This window comes from Mus musculus, chromosome X (genome assembly GCF_000001635.26).
Source record: "Mus musculus strain C57BL/6J chromosome X, GRCm38.p6 C57BL/6J".
Taxonomy (NCBI): domain Eukaryota; kingdom Metazoa; phylum Chordata; class Mammalia; order Rodentia; family Muridae; genus Mus; species Mus musculus.
The window spans coordinates 56,307,743-56,321,274 of record NC_000086.7 but is presented as its reverse complement, the minus strand read 5'-3'; the positions used below and the strand labels follow the sequence as shown (position 1 = coordinate 56,321,274).

The window sequence follows — 13,532 nt, the reverse complement described above, 5'->3', positions numbered from 1 at the left end:
TTTTGTATTAAATAGAACTGAAAAAGACAATGCTGTATAGTTTCTAAGTCATGTCTCATTGAGCATCATAATAAAAAAAAGTATTCAGAACCTCCCACCTGGCTCTGCTACACCCTCAAGAATTCCTTTACAGTAGGGAAGAGAGACAGGCTTCATAGAGGAACATGATGGATGTCTGTCCAAAATGACTAGGGAGAAGCGTCTTTGATATTGAATGCCCAGCCAAGTGCTGCACGCATGCGTAAATGCATGTTTTTCAGATAACAGCAGAGGGATGTGATAGGCAGCACAATTTCAGTATCTTGAGTCCAAGGGCTTCTATATGGAATGTCAGGATGGACCAATAGAGTTGTCTGTCCAGCATAACTGAAGAAAGCCAGATTAAAAAATATATACAACAGTCAGCACCAGATGGACTCAGCGTGTATTAACTTTTAAAAGGAGAGAAAACACATGAATCTTGGAGGGAAATATAGGGGTGGGGCAGGGGAAGAATGGAGGGAAAGAAGTGGGGAAATGGATTGGTGTCAAACACATTGTATGTATAAATGAATATTAAATAAAGTATTTAATAAAAAGACACACCAAAAGAAATGAAAATACAGCTTGTCCTCAACAGCCGACACAAGGAGAAATTTTATTTTCCACTCTTTTGGAAGCATTTGGAATGATTTGGGGTGGGCATAAGCATGTAAGTAATGTGGTGATTTGGCAAAGGCCAACTCCACCCTGGAGTTCCTCGGGTCACCATCCACAGCCACTTTGACATTTCTGAATCACTCTTCTGCCTTCCCAGCTGTCTGCCTAGTAAAAAGCTCATCAGATTTTTCTTGCCTAGGCTAGGCTTTAAGTATTCATCTGCCTTCCTGCTGGTGCTCGCTCTCGCTGGTCTGGGAACGGCCTCATGTTGACGTTCATCCATGACTGATAAACCACACACAGCACAACTGAGAGCACCTATAAAAGATAATGAGATCCACATAACCAAATAGGTCCAGAGATTCTTGTTTTCATCATCACCTCCTTGACCCCATCTCCAGAAATAAAACAGTTTCTACGTTTCAAATTATGTACCTTTGTGAAGTGGCATGATGGAATCTCACGCCATTCTCCTCTGTGCCACTTCTGGGTATATATCCAAAAAGAAATTAAATCAGAATGTCAAAGAGATACCTATGTCCCATGTTTATGGTGGCACTATTTATAATAGCAAGGATCTAAAATCACCCTAGGTGTTCACAAACAGATGATTGGATAATAAGTGTGGAATAGTTATAATAAGAGTAAAATCCTATCATTTTTTGTAAACTAGTTAGAACTGCAGGATTTATTTAACTGAAATAATTAAGACAAAGAAAGGTAAATCATGCACATTGTCTCTCATATGTAGAAGCTTAAAAAAAGTTAGAGATACTAAATTCAAACCATGGGATTTCAGAATAATATTTTCTAGACTCTTTTTATTCATATTAGAAGTTCTGCTTTACTAATTTTACTTCTCAATGTCAAACCTAAGCTCCTGTTATAATTAAATGTGGGCTATAGTGGGAAACATTAGGGAAATTCATTTTTCAGAAGTGTGATCCCCATGAGATTACAGAGTCCACCTCTGCAATATGGTGCTGAGATGTGCTGTTATCAGACCTTTACCAACACCAGAGTTAAATTGCTGTTAAATAGTCTCACATAACTGTTCTAGAATGTAAATGGGGGGAGGAGTCATTATCAGTTGTAGGTCCATATATGTTATTCGCATGTGTATTTCTGGTACAAGTATGAAGAACTGTGCACAAACCAGTTCTACCAATAGTTTTGAGATGACATCAAGGCTCTCTGAAGGCATAGATTTGAGACACAGAAAGACAGTACTGAGGCAAGTTCGTCCACAAATGTTTCCTCAGCTCTTTCTTCTAAAACAGTAGTTCTCAACCTTCCTATTGCTGTGGCCCTTAAGTTCCTCATGTTGTGGTGACCCCCAACCATAAAATTATTTTCATTGCTGCCTCATAACTGTCATTTTGCTATGGTTATGAATCATAATGTAAATATCTGATATGTGACTCCACCCAAAGGAATCACTAGCACTGGAGCGAGCACAAGAGAGGAACCCAATCAGAGAAAAGGCATCCCAAACCAGTGAACACATAAAAACCATCTGGGAACCTGAGAGTGGTACTCAAGGCAACAGGTCAGAGTTACTGGAGAATAAGCTCAATCTCATCTTTATCTCGAAACTGCTCTTACTTAGGAGAAGAAAACAAAAGATAATCTTACCTGAGACAGACTGAAGTCTCTCTTGTACTCACTGGATGATAGAGTCTGAAGGCCAGTTAAGCTGTGGAAGTACAGTGAACACTGTTAGGGCATTTGACCATAAAAGAGTTTTCATGATCAAGGAGAGAGTCTGAGAGCAAGATAACTGAGCATCCTAAGAAAAAGCGTGGGGATTATATGGGAACATAGGAGTTATCCCACCTTTCACCCAACACCCTCCTCTACTGTTTTCACTCCTAAATTAAAAGTAACCTAGGTGATGGTGAAAATCTTCCCATTGTATTCTGTCCCAAGGTTCTTAGTTCCATTGTGAGTCACGACTTCTTAACCAATCAGGTCCCAGGACATAGAGAAAAAGCATGGAAACTGGCCCTCTCCGTTTTTTTTTTTTTTTTTTTTTTTTTTTTTTTGGTTTTTTTGAGACAGGGTTTCTCTATATAGCCCTGGCTGTCCTGGAACTCACTGTGTGGACCAGGCTGGCCTTGAACTCAGAAATCCGCCTGCCTCTGCCTCTGGAGTGCTGGGATTAAAGGCATGCACTACCACGTCTGGCTCCCTCTCAGATAAGTACTGCTCCTTCAGGAACTGGCTACTTAGTTATCTGGGAGAAAATCCACAGGAATTAAAATAATTACAGCAATTTTGCTCATTATAAACAAATTAACTGAAATGATAAACACCAACCTTCCTGCTTAGTGGAAAGTGGGGGGTTTTCATTTGTCCAAATTAGTCATTGCATCCAAGTGATTAGGAAGGCATTTTTGTTTGTTTGTTTTTCCAGACAGGGTTTGTCTGTGTAGCCTTGGCTGTCCTGGAACTCGCTCTGTAGACCAGGCTGGCCTCGAACTCACTAAGCTCTGACTCCGGAGTGTTGAGATTAGCATTGTACACCAGCACCTCCCAGCTCAGGAATATGGCTTTAAGTAAAGAAGGTTCTGGTTTCTAACCCAGCCCTGTATGACTTAGCATAAATTGCTAAAACACTATTGTCCTCAGGTCTGTTTTCTATAATGTAAGAACACCTGAAACTTCGGGCATAAGGAGTTACTGAGGTGGTATCACAAAGTCCTCAGAAACAATAAGGACTCACATCATTACAACTCCTCACTATGGTCATATCCACTAGTCACAGAATTAAGTAGTTTCTATTGGGCTCATTTATTTTCTTGAACGTTCTCATTGTTGGTGGGGTTGCTCCCTGCCTCTACTCTCAAGCAACAGTACATGGGATAAGGGCAGGCTCATGATACTTACAATATCGGAGTGGAAGGTCTCTTGAGTCTCAAGCTGGTCTCTATTCCGTGGTTGATAGGCAAGTTCTTGTCAACATTTGCCTTGGAGAACTTCAGCTTTGCTCTGAATTTTCTCCGCCTTTTGAGGAAAAATCAGCGTGTACGTAACTCCCAGAATGCTAAGGTAGACCGCCCTTGTTTATGCATGAGCTTAATTCCAGTTCTTACTGGAACAGGGGATCCGGAGGTCTGGCTTTGGACACAGTGGGCCCCAGTCTATGAAGCATTAGCCTCTAGCACTGCTTCTGGTGTCTGGTGAGTCACGTCGAAAATCACGAAATCCTACAGCCTACAGCTAGACTGACTTTCAGCCTGACCTCAGAGCTGCTGACGGCAGAGATGGATATCTATCCCCAGGCAAGAAACTGCTTTTTCCTTAATACTGTAAAAGGCACTTACAAGAAGATGAATTTCATGTCTTACTGGAACTTAAGAGTTAGGACACATGCTCCACTATGTTCATAGCAGCCTTATTTATAATAGCCAGAAGCTGGAAAGAACCCAGATGCCCCTCAACAGAAGAATGTTTGTTTGTTTGTTGATGCCCCTCAACAGAGGAATGGATACAGAAAACGTGGTACATTTAAACAATGGAGTACTACTCAGCTATTAAAAAGAATGAATTTATGAAATTCCTAGGCAAATGGATGGACCTGGAGGGCATTATCCTGAGTGAGGTAACCCAATCACAAAGGAACTCACACAATATGTACTCACTGATAAGTGGATATTAGCCCAGAAACTTAGGATACCCAAGATATAAGATACAATTTGTTAAAGGCATGAAACTCAAGAAGAACGAAGACCAAAGTGTGGACACTTTGCCCCTTCTTATAATTGGGAACAAAACTCCCATGGAAGGAGTTACAGAGACAAAATTTGGAGCTGTGACAAAAGGATAGACCATCTAGTGATTGCCATATCCAGGGATCCATCCCATGATCAGCTTCCAAACGCTGACACCATTGCATACACTAGCAAGATTTTGCTGAAAGGACCCAGATATAGCTGTCTCTTGTGAGACTATGCTGGGGCCTAGCAAACACAGAAGTGGATGCTCACAGTCAGCTATTGAATGGATCACAGGGCCCCCAATGGAGGAGCTAGAGAAAGTACCCAAGGAACTGAAGGGAACTGCAACCCTATAGGTGGAAAAACAATATGAACTAACCAGTACCCCAGAGCTCTTGTCTCTAGCTACATATGTATCAAAAGATGGCCTAGTCGGCCATCACTGGAAAGAGAGGCCCATTGGACTTGCAAACTTTATATGCCCCAGTACAGGGAAACGCCAGGGCCAAAAAGGGGGAGTGGGTGGGTAAGGGAGTGGGGGTGGGTGGGTATGGGGGACTTTTGGGATAGCATTGGAAATGTAAATGAGGTAAATACCTAAAAAAAAAAGAGTTAGGACACTAGCAAGAATGTCCTGTATTTTAAAGGGTATACATCTATGGCATGAAATGTGAGCAAGTTTATTACTAGCCTATAGGAATAAACACATAGTAAGTTTGTTTCCTTGCTTTGAAAATAAACTTGTTGGGGGGTGGGGGCTGGAGAGATGGCTCAGCAGTTAAGAGCACTGACTGCTCTTCTGAAGGTCCTGAGTTCAAATCCCATTAACCACATGGTGGCTCAAAACCATCCTTAATGAGATCTGATGCCCACTTCTGGGGTAACTGAAGACAGATACAGTGTACTTACATATAATAAATAAATAAGTAAATAAATAAATAAATAAATAAATAAATAAATAAATCTTTTTTCTTTTTTAAAGAAAATAAACTTGTTATTTACATGTTTCTCCATTTTACCTAGACTGGGATAAGAACACAATTGCTAACATAAGGTAGTCTGTGTTCATATCCTATGGCTGATATTTATAATGTTGATCTACCTTCGTTATATTACCTGGTTTAACCCCTTTTTTTCTCTCCTTCCTTCCTTCCTTCCTTCCTTCCTTCCTTCCTTCCTTCCTTCCTTCCTTCCTTCCTTCCTTCTTTCCTGCCTTCCTTCTTTCTTTCCTTTCATTCCTTTCTTCTTTTTCTTTTTAGAATTTTAAGACAGGATTTCTCTGTTTAGTCCTGGCTGTCCTGGAACTCACTCTGTAGACCAAGCTGTCCTCAAACTCACAGAGATCTGCCTGCCTCTGCCTCAGCTTCCTGAGTATTGGGGTTAAATGCAAGGAGGTGAAGAAGAGTGAATCTTCCTTCTTCCACTGTCCTTATGTAGGTTTCCAGCAGAAGGTATGGCCCAGATTAAAGGTATGTGCCACCATTCTTGGATTTGGGACTTGATTTGTTCTTGGCTGACCTTGAACTCAGAGATCTCCTTGCCTCAATCTCCTGGAATTAAAGTCATGTATTACCTTGCCTGGGCCTAAGCTTTTCATGGCCACTATGCCTCAAGATCTCCATGTCAAGATCCAGATCAGAAACTTGTGTCTTCCAGCCTCAAGATCTGGATTACAGATGAGCCCTCCATTTCTGGATTGTAGTTTATTCCATATATAGTCAAGTTGACAACCAGGAATAGCCATTATATCCTCCTTAGTTCTACATGATCTAGTATAAGACTGGCAACTATTCAACGACTGGATTCTCTTGAAAATAGATTCCGAGGCTGTGACTACCCTCAATGGCTATTTGAGTCTGTTGCTTCTAGAGGTAATAACACTCTACAAACTTGGGTACTTTTGTTATCTGCATTGAAACACAGTCAAAAGAATGACCCATGGAGAACAATGCCTTGGAGAACTGTGAGAGGGAGGATCTAGGAAAAGAGGCAGAAGACCTTTTACCTCAGGTGCGCTCCATTCCCTGGATTGTTCATGTCTCTGGTGCCAAACATTTATATTCAACTTATAAGACATGTTTATTCTTTTTTAAATATTATTTATTTATTTTTATTTAAATGAGTACACTGTAGCTTTCTTCAGACACACACACCAGAAGAGTGCATCAGATCCCATTACAGATGGCCGTGAGCCACCACGTGGTTGCTGGGAATTGAACTCAGGACCTCTGGAAGAGCAGTCAGTGCTCTTAACCGCTGAGCCACTTCTCCAGCCCGACATGTTTATTCTTGTTGGATGTCAGATAATAGCTGTGGAACCCTATCTGGTCAGTGTACTCTGAATATGGATATGGCTTTCTGCCTTGCTTTCCATGCCTTCCCAGGTTTAATCTATGATACGTGCCAGGCAATTGCATTTAAAATTAGTCTGTCCCGAGGAAGTTCAATTCTCTCTGTTAGTATTTAGTATGTGCCTACTGGCTTTGTTGTTGTTGTTGTTGTTTTTGTTTTTGTTTTTTTTTTTTACATGTTTTTTGATCATGTTTTTTTTATACTCGAACAACTTTCCTTGGATCATTTCTTTCTTTGTTCACTCATGAGTAAAAGTACACTAAAACTAGAGTGAGATTGTCTACAGTATTAGACTGTAGTCTGCCCGTTCTTTCAGGTCCTTAGATCCCAGGTCCAGCAGACAGGGTCTGTATAGGTAGGACCCAAAAAGTCAACATCCTGCTACACAAATACAGAAAAAGGTGTCTTAGAGGTGTATCCTCCATTTAGAGAGGGGTCACTGTCTCTGTCCTTAGCAGCTTTGACTTAACAGGCTCTTGCAAATCAATTAAGACATGGCAGGGACATTTACTTGGTAAAGCTTGGAAAGCCATGAATTGGCATGCCTTCCTTCAACTTGAAAGTGGAAACCCTATAGAAAGAAGCACAGTCATCTTTCAGTCTTTATGCTTTGATTAAGGGGAGAGAAGGGGTTCCTTACAAAGTGCAGTATTGCAGCAGAGGAACTCATTTCCCACTGCAGATAGAGGGGGGCAATTCTTGTCCTTCGCTGCCTCCCATCCATATTATCACCTTCTTACACTGGGAACTTAGTTGGGAAAAGATGGAGGAAGAATGCTACTGTCAGTGCAAGAGATTAGAAGGATTAGACTGAGGAAGCCAGCATGAGGGAAGCCAGCTATTGTCTGACCCACATGAGTGACATTCCGCTGCTTGAAGTCATTACCAGTCATTTGCATATCCTTATACTTGTGTTCAGTTGAAGACATTTAACATCTATCAACACAGTTGAAATATTTTACTATTCCATGTCATTAAACCACAAGGACCTAACCAGTGCTGGGTCTCTGAGAAGTCATCTCTGACAGCATAGACAGGAAACAGCCAGCTGATCTAAATGGCTAACAAGCTTGAGAGCTAGGAAAGAAGCAGGAACTGGGTTTGGACTGAGGTGGAAGTTCTTGTTATTATGGAGAATATTCATCCCAGATCAGGAGGCAAGGACTGTTAGAGTGTGAAGAATGCAGGGATTGAATTTCATGTCATTTCTCAGAGGGGCCCAAGGCTGTTTCCCTTCATAACTACTTTAATTCTATTTAAGTTCCTTCTCTCTCTCTCTTTCTAGCTCTTGCTCTCTTTTCTCTTTCTCTTTTTTTTCCCTCCGAGACGAGCTTCTCTGTAGCCTTGAATGTCCTGAAACTTACCCTGTGGACCAGGTTGGCTATGAATTTGTAATCTGTACCCACCAAGCCTCCTATAATGGTGGGATTTTCAACACTTGCCACCACACCTGGAGATTTTATCTTTAGAATGTCAGAGAGGGGGTAGGGTGGGGCAAGGCTGCAGATGCAAGGGGCAAAGTGCAAGTCTGGGCTACTTACCTTGTCTCAAGAGACTTAAATAAACTCCAGGCAGTGATGACACATGTCTATAAATCCCAGCACACAGTAAACAGGGGCAGATGGATCTCTGAGTTCATAGCCAACGTATGATGATGTGAGGGGAGGCAGATTTCTATGTCCTCTCTAGTCCTGGGTTAACACTCTTTTTTTGTTTTTTCTATACAGGGTTTCTGTGTAGCCCTGGCTGTCCTAGAACTCACTCTGTAGACCAGGCTAGCCTCGAACTCAGAAATCTGCCTGCCTCTGCCTCCTAAGTGCTGGGATTAAAGGCATGTGCCACCACTGCCCAGCAACCATGGCACTCTTAAAATGCAAAATCCCAGCAGAATCCCTGCTAGGTTTGGAAGATCAACTGGCCAAAGCTGCAGAGGAATTGCTCTGGATTTTCTCTGTATTCAGGGTGGAAGGCTAGGATCAAATCCTGAGAGTAGGTGTGGAATGGTACAAAGAGGCCAGGCTACTCCTAGGTCTGAAAATTATCCTTCCATATGTGCTGCTAGCATAAAAGCTGGGAAGCTGTTAAAAATTGCTCTTTAGCATTAAGAAAAACTGATCTTCAAAACTCGTATGAAGAGGGACTAGAAACATGGCTCAGTGGTTAAGAGCATAGTTAAGTACTGCTCTTCCAGAAAACCCAAGTTTCATTCCTAGCACCCACATGGTGGTTGACAATATTCTGTAATTCCAAATCTAGGGCATATGAAGCCCTGTTCTAGCTTCCACAGGCACCAGGCACATATTTTATACAAACATAAATATGGGTAAAACAATTATACATGTAAAATATTTTTTTTTCTGATTCCACTAGTTTGTTTTCTTTTAAAAAACAATTTAACTTTTTCTTGAGTCTGCATGAACCTCACGTCATGTATTCCAATTGGCTTCTTCCCCTTGTCCCTCAGCCCTTGCAACTCCCCCCACCCAAGGTAAAATTAATAAATAAAATAAAATAAACCACAAAAACATCTTGTCTCATCATGGAAGCTGCAGCGTGCCATGGTATGTCACACAGTAGACCGTTTTCTTTATACATCTTTATTTGTGGATGTTCATGATCATTCATTGGTCTGGTTTGAGGGCCCTGGCTTCTGTTGCACTATCAATACTGGATCCTCACAGGGACTCCTCTGTGATACCCTGTTGTTGCCTTGTGTCATAGAGATCCTGACGCTTTGGATCCACACAGTCTGTTCCTTGGGGTAGAGGAAGTACTGCTCTATTCACACAAAGGATTTTTTGGGTAGTATTGCTTCTCACGCTTACAGCTGACTTCCAGCTGCACTGGCATTCTAAATGCTCAGGAGGCTGGAGTAGCTTACAACTCCTGGGCTGAGGGGGACATACCCAGGCCACTGATAACAGTTATTTTAATTAATTAATTGATTAATTAATTAATTGTTATTTTGAGACAGAATTCCTCTATGTAAGCTCCCTGGTTGTCCTGGAACTCACTTAGAAGAGCAGACTGGCTTCAGATTCACAGAGATCCATCTGCCTCCACCTCTCAAGTGCTGGGGTTAAAACAACGAGCCACCATTGCCAGTGTTATAAACTTAATTAAACTGAGAGGACAGAGAAAGGAGGGAGAGCCACTCACTCATCCTATCCGTAAATCGAAGCCTTTCGCAGCTTCCTCCGCAGGCCACCACCTACCCTCAAGGCAACAGCTCCTGCACAGCAGCCCTTGCACACATAGACTGAAAAGACTCTAGTGGAAAAGAATCCCGTTGATCAGGTAGAAACAGGATCTTTTTGCATATTTGAGAATGACCTGGTTTTCTCAGAAATATAGCAGAGAAGTTGATGGAATAACATATTACTTATATCTTCTGTTTACCAAGACTTGCTTGCCACTTTGAGAATTCAGATGACTGCAGGCGAGACTGCACAGAGCACTGGGGCATTGGTCTGAATGCCTGGCTTGATCCATCACCGTGATTATAAGCAGAGAAAGAGCATGTGAACATTTGACGTCAGCCATGGAAGTGAAATGCAAACATATTTATGATGAAAAGCCTAATAGTTTATAAAATGTATGTTTCCTTCCCTTATATCATTTCTAGGTTCTATTCCACAGAGAAAAAGCCAGACATTTTATAAAATGAGCCAAAAATTAATATTTTAGATATAGATATAAAGCCTATCTTTTTTGTTTGCTTGTTTTTTCTAGATGGGGTTTCTCTGTTTAACCCTGGCTGTCCTGGAACCCACTCTGTAGACCAGGCTGGCCTCGAACTCAGAAATCCGCCTGCCTCTGCCTCCCAAGTGCTGGAATTAAAGGTGTGCGCCACCACTGCCCGGCTACAGGAGCTATCTTTACCCTGTTTTGTTTTGTTTTGTTTTGTTTTGTTTTGTTTTGTTTTGTTTTGTTTTGTTAAGATAGAACTTCTCTTCTTCCTGGCTGCCCTGGAACTTGCTCTGTAGACCAGGTTGGCCTAAAACTCACGGAGTTCTGCCTGCCTCTGCCTACCAAGTGCTGGGATTAAAAAACTAACAAAAATACATGTTAAGCTCTTGGGACAAAGATACATGTCTAATCCTCACAGACAATAGAAAAAGTCAGTGATACTTTTGGTAACTTAATCTGCCCAAGAATTTCATTTACTGATAATAAATGAGGCATTGCCATTTGGGTGTTGGAGAGAGGGCATGGGGTCAGGAACTGTGGAGACCCTGACCTCCGTGCTGACTCCAGCAGAAGAGAATGTTGAAAGGGGCTCTGGGGAAGGCTGGGGGCTGTGGAATGACACAGAGACAGAATAGCTCACCAGCTGCCTGCCTCCTCTTTGGGCCTAAAAACAACCAACCCCAACCACTCTTCACCTTGTTCCCTGGACTCTTGTAATCTCTCTTGAGGTCTTCTTTCAGGGTGAGAAGTCTTTGTCTAGTCTCAGGGCTGAACGTCTGGGTCTCAGTGTTTGTACTGGGCAGAATATGCAGGAATTGCTCCAACACGAGCAGTGCCAGGATCTGCTCCACAGAACGTGTCTGTGGCTTCAGCCACTGGGAACAAAGTTCCCAGAGTTTGCAGAAGGCCTCTTGAGGCCCATCTGCTTCATCATACTGGAACTGCCTGAAGCGCTGGCGAGAGGCTTCACAGGCCATGCCATACTCTCGAGGCTGAGGAGAGGAGCCCCGTGGGGCAGAGTTGCCGGGTGCAGCCATTGTGCCCACTGGATGGCTCTTTCTTGGGCCTGGGGCCTCAGGTCTCAAGCTGTTTCGTTGGGCCTTCAACAGGGACGCCACCTGCAGCAGAGAAGAGGCCATCGTGAGAAAGAAGACACTGGAGTGGTGACTAAAGGATATATATGGTTGCTGTCCTTTCAGCTTTCAGAATCTGATAACAGTCATGGACTCTTCTCAGAAACATAAGCATACACGTCCAACTCTGCACCCAGCTGCCAAAAGTTATACAAAGTGTGCCCCCAACCCCTTTTGCAGACTCCTTGGACCTGCGCTTTCTAGTATGGAGCAGGTAACCAAATTCAAGTTTTGGTGTTATTCTTTGAATGTTAAATGCTTTCCATAAACTCACGGATTTGAACATCTGGGCCCCAGCTATAGTTTATAGTCATCAACAAATCCATTTAGCAGGCACAGTGACATACACTTGTAACCCTCAGCACTGTGGAGAAAGAAGCAGGAACATCATGGGTTCAAGGTCCGCTTAGACAACAGAGTGAGATCCTTTTTGAAGTAAAGAGAGGCCTGGAGAGATGTTTCCGCAGTTAAAAGAGCACTTGCTGTATTTTCAGCGGACTAAAGTCACCCATCTGTATAGCCATCTGTATCTCTTCTGGCTTCCAGAAATACTTGCATGCCTGTGCATAAATACACAGAGAGACACACATACACACAAATAAATAAAACATAAATATCCAAATGTTCTATGTTAAAAAGTAAAATATTAAACATACATTTAGCCCCACAGATGTTGGAGCATAAAAATAAGATTTGGATTCTTTTATCATAGGCATTGTTGCTTTTCCTTTTATCGACTCAGTGACATACAATTGTCACCTTGGTGCCTGTGTTATGTTCTCAGACATGCCAGTTAAATGTGTGTACTACTACATTTGTGTAGAATAAGCATTTGAACATTTATTCTATATTTACATGCATAAAATACATTTGTGTAGAATAATCAGTTTCAATGGCATGCATTCAACTTTCTGTCAGAAAACTCTGTTTAATGAGATAGTGCTACAGATCAACTCTCAGATGCCCACTAACCTGGGCCAAAAGACAGTCAGTTCTGGAGCTAAAGAGATGCCTAGTGATCACTTAGTCATCTCTCCAGCCCCAGAACCCACTGTAAAGCTAGATGTATGTATTTATTTGTGTATATGTGATGTATTTATTTGTGTGTGTGTGTGTACACAGCTCTCATTTGTGGGGCCTAGACTACATACCACCATATATATATGTATATATATATATGTGTATATATATGTGTGTGTACATCTGTGTATATCTGTGTATATATGTATATATATACTGATGACATCAAAGACTAAGCAAACACAGTGAATGAAGAGGAGTAATGGTAAAAACTGCGAGCTGTGGAGGGGAAGGTAGTGGGAGATGCTCAGGTCACAAGGCAAAAATCCTCCATGGAGTCACACTGCCCTCACACTGTGAAGGATTTTGAATGAGCAGATGATTTCTCTCTGGTGAACTGATACCTGGACTGTATGGCCATTTTTAAAACAACACAACATTTAAAATTTTTATTTTATGTGCATTGGTATTTTGTGAGGGTGTCGGATCTCTTAGAAGGAGTTATAGACAGTTTTGAGCTGCCAAGTGGATGTTGGGAACTGAACCCTGATCCTCTGGAAGAGCCGCTGTTGCTCTTAACCACTCAGCCATCTTTTCAGCCTTGTATTTGAAAACAGCAATTTTTGAAATATTTGAGCATCAGGATTTACATTCTGTGTGAATGGAGGATGAGTCCAGAATCCCTTCCCCAATAGACCCAGTTTCATTCAATGTTAATGAAAGCTACCAGCCCTCCTATAAAAGGTACAGTTTGAACCATCCTTGAACTCCGTTTTGAATTTGACCCTGTGTCCATGGAAAAGACTCCACTAACCTAAGCTGTACATCCCTTACTACTTCAGGTCGTGTCACAAAACCATTGAGGTTTGTTTCTGCCTTCTGTGCTTCCTGTGGGTTTCCTTATTCATACGCTGACCACATCTGCCTTTCTGATCCACTAGAGAGAAGAGCAGCGAGCCTTGTTTGTTTCTCAGCTTCC

At 42.0% G+C, this 13,532-nt stretch overlaps 1 long non-coding RNA gene across 1 annotated transcript; it reads right to left on the bottom strand.

Annotated features, from left to right (window-relative positions):
- Window positions 1-610: 610 nt before the first annotated feature.
- 1600025M17Rik (RIKEN cDNA 1600025M17 gene) lies at window positions 611-3,667 on the bottom strand. The gene is made up of 3 exons (NR_038168.1): window positions 3,529-3,667; window positions 2,275-2,335; window positions 611-957 (listed from the first exon to the last, which is right to left on the bottom strand). It is a non-coding gene; the product is annotated as an RIKEN cDNA 1600025M17 gene (long non-coding RNA).
- Window positions 3,668-13,532: the final 9,865 nt, after the last annotated feature.